Source organism: Mus pahari, chromosome 13 (genome assembly GCF_900095145.1).
Source record: "Mus pahari chromosome 13, PAHARI_EIJ_v1.1, whole genome shotgun sequence".
In the NCBI taxonomy this organism is placed as follows: domain Eukaryota; kingdom Metazoa; phylum Chordata; class Mammalia; order Rodentia; family Muridae; genus Mus; species Mus pahari.
Window position 1 is genome coordinate 91,003,975 of NC_034602.1, and position 6,488 is coordinate 91,010,462.

General features: G+C 43.1%; 1 protein-coding gene across 1 annotated transcript in view; it reads left to right on the forward strand.

The window, feature by feature from the left end:
* Arhgap24 (Rho GTPase activating protein 24) overlaps positions 1-6,488 on the forward strand; it is a 397,141-nt gene that overhangs the window by 222,177 nt on the left and 168,476 nt on the right. The gene's annotated exons all lie outside the window — the stretch shown is intronic.

The window sequence follows — 6,488 nt, forward strand, 5'->3', positions numbered from 1 at the left end:
CGTATATGTCCCCATTAACAGCGTATATGTCCCATTAACAGCGTATATGTCCCCATTAACAGCGTATATGTCCCATTAACAGCGGTTCTCCCCCTTTCAGTTTACAAACTGTTCCCATCTGTACAGTTTTAGCAGGAACTCTGAGCGAACACACACTCACATCCAAACATGCATACACACACACACTCATGAACACACTCCCACACATGCACACACACACACTCAGAAACACACACATACACACATGTGCATACATACTCACACACATTTTCACACTCTCTCACACACATGTATACACTAAAGCACACATACCTACACTCACATATATATATGTGTGTGTGTGTGTGTGTGTGTGTGTGCATACACACTTTCACACATACACACATGCATACATGCACACACACACATGCTCATGTGCAGACACACACATTCATAGACACACACGCTCACACAATGCACACACACATGCACACATACTCAAGCATACACACATGCTCACACACAGGCATGCACAGGGGAGGGACTTTTTAAACTGATGTAATACATATATGTGTGTGTGTATAATAAAAGATAAATATATATAATTATAATATATTGTATATAATTTTATTAGGTATTTTCTTTATTTCATTTCAAATGCTACCCCCTTTCCTTTTTTCCCCTCTGAAACCCCTTTTCCCATCCCCCCCTGCTCACTAACCCACCCACTCCTGCTTCCCTGTCCTGGCATTCCCCTACACTGTGGCATTGAGCATAGGGGACCTTTTACTGGCTCCTTAAATTTGAGATCAGTGCATTCCAGGAAAGAAAGGAGAAACTTGCACAGTCATCTAAACAGAGAAAAATATAATTAGTTATGAAATATGAAAGAAAAATTATTAACTTCAAAATCTGTTCAAGTCTTTGTCTAAGGAGATAATCAATAAATGCATTTTGAGTCACTGAACAAATAAATGCCATTTATAAACCTACAGTAATACAGTAAATACCACACTAAAAGGACACACAAGGTTTTTATACAGTAATTGAAGTTACTTTCCTGAGTGGCATCAGATGTAAGGGGAGCCATTTCCTCTCCCTGAGGCCGCTGGGAAGAGGCTCAGTGCATGGGGAAAGTAATTTTCCCACAGCAAAAGTCATCCTCACTCTGCACCTCCACAACACAACCACCTTCCTTATGGGACTACGTCCAGGTGCTCTGAGCCGGTGACATCATCCCATAATGAACCTGAGACCCAAGACCCAGGACCCAGAGGAGCTGACTCACTACAGAGGTAATTAGGAAGCCGTGGGACAGGAGACTGGAAAGGAAATGTAATTTACAGCTCACCAGAAAGCTTGAGATCCGTGTGGATCCAAGTTGAGATGGGAGATTAAACAGCCTGTGAGCTCACTGCTCCAGCATCTCCTCCCACTTCACTTAGAACACACATGGCTCAAGAGCAAGGACTTTGCTTTTGCTCTCGACGAGTTGCCAAGCAACAGCAGCATGTTGAAACCACATGGATGGGATAGAACTGTTCCCAGGCTACTTTCTGCTTCAGCATCAGAGCCTGCTGTAGAGCTCAGGCGACTCAGGGGGGGATGTCCTGGAGCTTGAAGACACCCTAGAAAATACAGTCAATCATCTAGTTAGGTGTATGCTGTGTATCGATAGAGGATATGCTGGCAAGGCTAGGATGTTATTGGCTTGGCTCAAGTTCAAGAGTTTCAGGATGGCTTGTAGAGTGTAGAAAGGGCAACTCTCTAGAGCTCGGTGGGACTCTACCTTCATTTCCCACAATTCCTTACGGCTGAGCCACAGGAGGATGCGCAGTGAGTTGTTTGCCGAAGTGGGTTATCCCGTGCTTCCCGCTCTTGGGTGTCTGCTATTGGAAGAGTAAGATCCCAGGGACCCAGGAAAGTAATCTCACTGATGAATTAAAGAAACACTTTCCAAATGTCTGTTTTATGTTATACTGTTCTCAACCCTGGCAATGTGATAAAAAAAAAAAAAAAAACGATCTGCTCTTACTTATCTATTCCGATACAGTTCTGAACTCATTTCTGAAAAGCAATAGTCCTCAAATGAACGACTGTGTTCCAAAAGCACAAAAGAGTGGCAATTCCGTGAAAAAAAAAAAGGGAGGGGGGATAGAAACAGGAAAAGGAGTTTCCACCTAGAAGGAGAATGTTAGCTAGAGCACCATTTTTCACTGAGGAGTTCGTATACAAGATGAATCCTGGCCAGGGAAAAGATCTGGGAAGCATGAGGACGGACTATTCTAGACACATGGAGCAGAAGGTTGAGAGACCTTCAGATAGATGAGCAAATGTTAAATTGTACAGGAGTTCATGACACGTGGTACGCTGGGAAGCACCAAAGGAACGAAGCAGAGACATCGGAGAATCGCGGGCAGCATGAGATGAGAGAGACAGAAACATTGGAAGGGATGAGGCAGAGGAAGGTGGGTTGCCAGGGAGATGGAAGGGAAAGATTAGAAACCGCCGGCAGTTATAGAGGGGCAGTGAGTCCTCTGAGGTGGCAGGATGGACGGTGAGGGAGATGACGGAAAAGAGAAAGCTTAAGTGTGACTCGCCAGAGGAAGCTGAGTCTTGAGGTGTTCTATGCATCAGCCTAAGGTGTGCGAATGCATGAGATCTCCCCCAAGCCTAGAGCAGTGTGACCTAGGAGCTGTGACTCTGAGGTCTCCTTCTTTGCCATCAGTTGAGAGCTCTGCTGCACAAAGCATACACTTCCATATGGTGTTCTTGTAAACCCATAGCTGAGAGAAGAGTGGATGAGTCTACACTGCTCCCCTTGTGCACACAGTGTGCCCCCCAGGGCTCACCTCTGCAGCAAGAACCTGACAGAGTCAGCACCATGTGTCTGGACTCCAAAGAGCAGGAACTCTTCCAGGACAGCCTGGAGTAATCCAGAGACCTAATATAGAGGCACAAAAATGTTTACTAAAATGGTGGTGAGACCTGCGCTATTTCAGATAGTGTAGAATTTACATATAGACAGCCCATGTTCCCTTCTCATGCCATGAGTGAAAAGGTTGGCTTGAAGGCCAATATGGTGTTGCTTGTCCTGGTCACCAAAAACTGGTCCTAGAGCATCTTGCTTTAACCTACTAAGAGAGCTCCTGGCTCTTGGATTCAGTGTAATCTGCTATTACATAATCTGTGGCCCAGTCAACTCTGGCTCTAAATGGCTCGCTGTGCAAGCTTCTCATCACAGTTCCTTCTGTCCCTGTGTGAAACACCTGACTCACTTGGCCTCACTCCACCCAGGTCTCAATGTCACCTCACAGTCTACTTCCCTCACAAAGTTTGACTCCTCTTTGCTTCGGCTGCTTCTATCAGACATAAGGTAGCTGTCAACATGACAAGCAAAACTTGGGAAATACAGACAAAAGAAAAACTATCCCCAGTAAACACAATTAGTACATATATATATATATATATATATATATATATATATATATATATGTCTGTGTGTGTGTGTGTGTGTGTGTGCATGTGCATGTGTATGTGTGTGGTGCATGTGTGTATATGTATGTGTTGTGTGTTGTNTGTGTGTGTGTGTGTGTGTGTGTGCATGTGCATGTGTATGTGTGTGGTGCATGTGTGTATATGTATGTGTTGTGTGTTGTGTGTGTGTGTGTGTGTGTGTGTTGGACACTCCTTACTTGGCTTGTAAACCATGTGGTAATGTCTTTGGAATTTACCTCTGCATACCTCTTAATTAGACATAATCAGGAATTAAGGAGAATGGAATTCTCCCACTGCGTCAAAAAACAAATCATGCACTATATTTTTTTGAAGATTTCTTTCTCAAGGCTCATGGTTTAAATTTCAATTTCTTAATTTTCAAGGATGGAGAATCTGGAGAATTGCTAACATAGCTATTCATTTCTCACTCTGAAAAATATGTTCCAAACATTTTAATTGTCACTGAAGCATTACATTTTTCTAGTTATTGTCCATACGGGCATTATTTTCTGTCCAAATCTAATGCAACAACAGATGACTTGAAGGTAAATGGGAGTCATAAAACCCAAAAAGTAACTTTCAGAGTTTAGGAATGAGTAATGTCTGCCAGGCTGTTGCCATATACCTGTAATCCTCAGGCTTGGTTGCTGAGGCAGGGGGTCTGCTCTAAGTGTGACTGATGTGACCTATGTAACAAGTCCTTGGAGAGAGAGAGAGAGAGAGAGAGAGAGAGAGAGAGAGAGAGAGAGAGAGAGAGAGAACCAGTTTAAAGATGGCCCCTGAGTTATCTGAGCATTTGCTTGTCTCTCTGTTTGCTGGATTCTTGCGATGGTTTCATTATCTTCAACCTCATCGTCTTCCTGCCTCTGCTGCCCCAGTGTCGGGGTATAGACAAGGACCACCACAGCCAGCTCCAGGCACGTCTGAACCTCAGGATGCCAGGTAGAGGTTGCTGTTGTGTTTCAGAACAAAATCAGGTGGAACAATAATGAAAACTAGGCCGATTTCAGTGGGGCCCCTTCTGTATGTTGGCTCATCTCAAAAAGGTAGGGGGTTGTTGGGCTTTTATGCAACACAGTGTTAGTGTGTACAAGGAACACATCTGAAGTGTAAAAGTGAATTTAAAAATTGGTATAGAAAATTGATCTCATGTTCCATACAGACCCTTTGATTTTCATTGAAAGTTACTCACTTTTAGAAGAAGCTATTGTTTGTCCATGTTACTCCATTCTACATGGAAAGGGTGTCGTGGCTTCATGAATATCCAGTAAATATTTGTCAAATAAATTTTGTTGGATAAAGTACTGAGAGTGGTTTTAAAACTATTGCAAGAATATTACACTTTCAATTTGAGGAAAATAACTTATTTACATATTACTAGGAAATGTTACATGAAAAATTCCTAATATAATTATTACTTCAATCATCTGTGTGTTATTTAACAAAACTGATGGATCTGGGCAAGATGTCACCCACTTATAATCCCAGCACTCGGGAGCCGAGGCAAGGAGATTGCCATGACTTTGGTCCACATGGCAAAACCCTGTTTTATAAAAATAGGATGGGTCTGGGGTGTAGCTTAGTTGTTGAGTACTGCCTTAACATGTGCCATATCCAGGGATTGGTTCCCAGCATCTCACATACAAAGTCATGGTAATGATTACCACTAATAAGTGTGAGGCTAGAGAGGTGTGCTCAGCTGGCAATGTCCCTGCTACCACACAAGCACAGAGACTCAAGTCTGAGCATCTAGAGCCCTTATAAAAGTCTGACCCTTGATCACATAACTGTAGTCCCAGAACTTGAGGGAGCAAAGGAAAATCAATCCAAGGAGCTCATTGGTCAGGTCGCCTAGCCAATCAGTGAGCTTCCAGTTCAGTGAGAAAGAAGGGCTTAAAACAACAAGCAAAGATGTGTGTAATCAATAAAGAAAAACACCACACTTCAACTTCTGACTTCTATGTTTTTGTTCACACAAGTGTACACATGTGTACCGCACACACAGATCACAAATTATTAGACAAATGTACATGAATGATGAGAAATGTCTGGACAAACTGCAGGTTGAAGAATTAGCCTGTTGGAGTGGGACACTAGCTCCATCAGTAAGGTCCTTGCGTTGTAAGCAGGTCTGTTCTCCATCTCCAGAAGCCACAATTTAAAGGCCTAGCATTGTGCCTTCAGCCTGTAACTCCAGCACTGGGGGGGTAGAGACAAATCTATCAGTGGAGTTCACTGGTTCATGTAAGAAAGCTCTAAGCCAGATGATGTCTCAAGACCATGTTGCCCTCTGCCTTCCATACAGACACCATGTACATGTGCATCTGTGCATACATTACAGACATGCACATACATAGAACCTAAGATGTTTCTAGTTCAGTAGCCATAAGAACTGAATCTCTCTCTCTCTCTCTCTGAGGTGAGCAAAAGTATCACAGATGAAATCTAACACCTCTCCTCTGAGTTCCTGGCGTGGGTTCTATAGGGGCTAAATGTAATAACAACCATCAAAAAGGAAGACTTAGGGATCATAAAACTTTCTTGGAAAAACACAATTCCCTAGGTATACAGAAAGAGCAGAAATTTGGGGGGAACTTGCAGTATTCAGGGTTTTGAAGCTAAGGGAGATGCTGTCTCTGAGACAGACGGCTCTCACATCTTAATTGTCTTCCTGCTCCTGCCAATGCCTTTAAAGGTGTGGTTTATAATGACGCAGAGGAAAATGAGATCATTTCTTCACAGGTGCCCAGGGTGTGCAATCGTTGAACTGGTAGTTTTGAAACCTTTACCTATTAGTGGAGCCATGGACGACCGAGCTGCCTGGCAGTGTTCAATCCAAACTTTCTGCTTTCTCTGGACTTCAGTTTCCCTATTAGCGGAACAACAAAAACTCTGAGCTTCAGGGTCCTGGTGAGCTACAGTTTATTCATGTTCTTTGTGCTCTGCTGTTTTTCCAAATGCTCAAATACTACATTATTTAAGGTATATTTCCTTGCAGAAGTCCTGCCCCC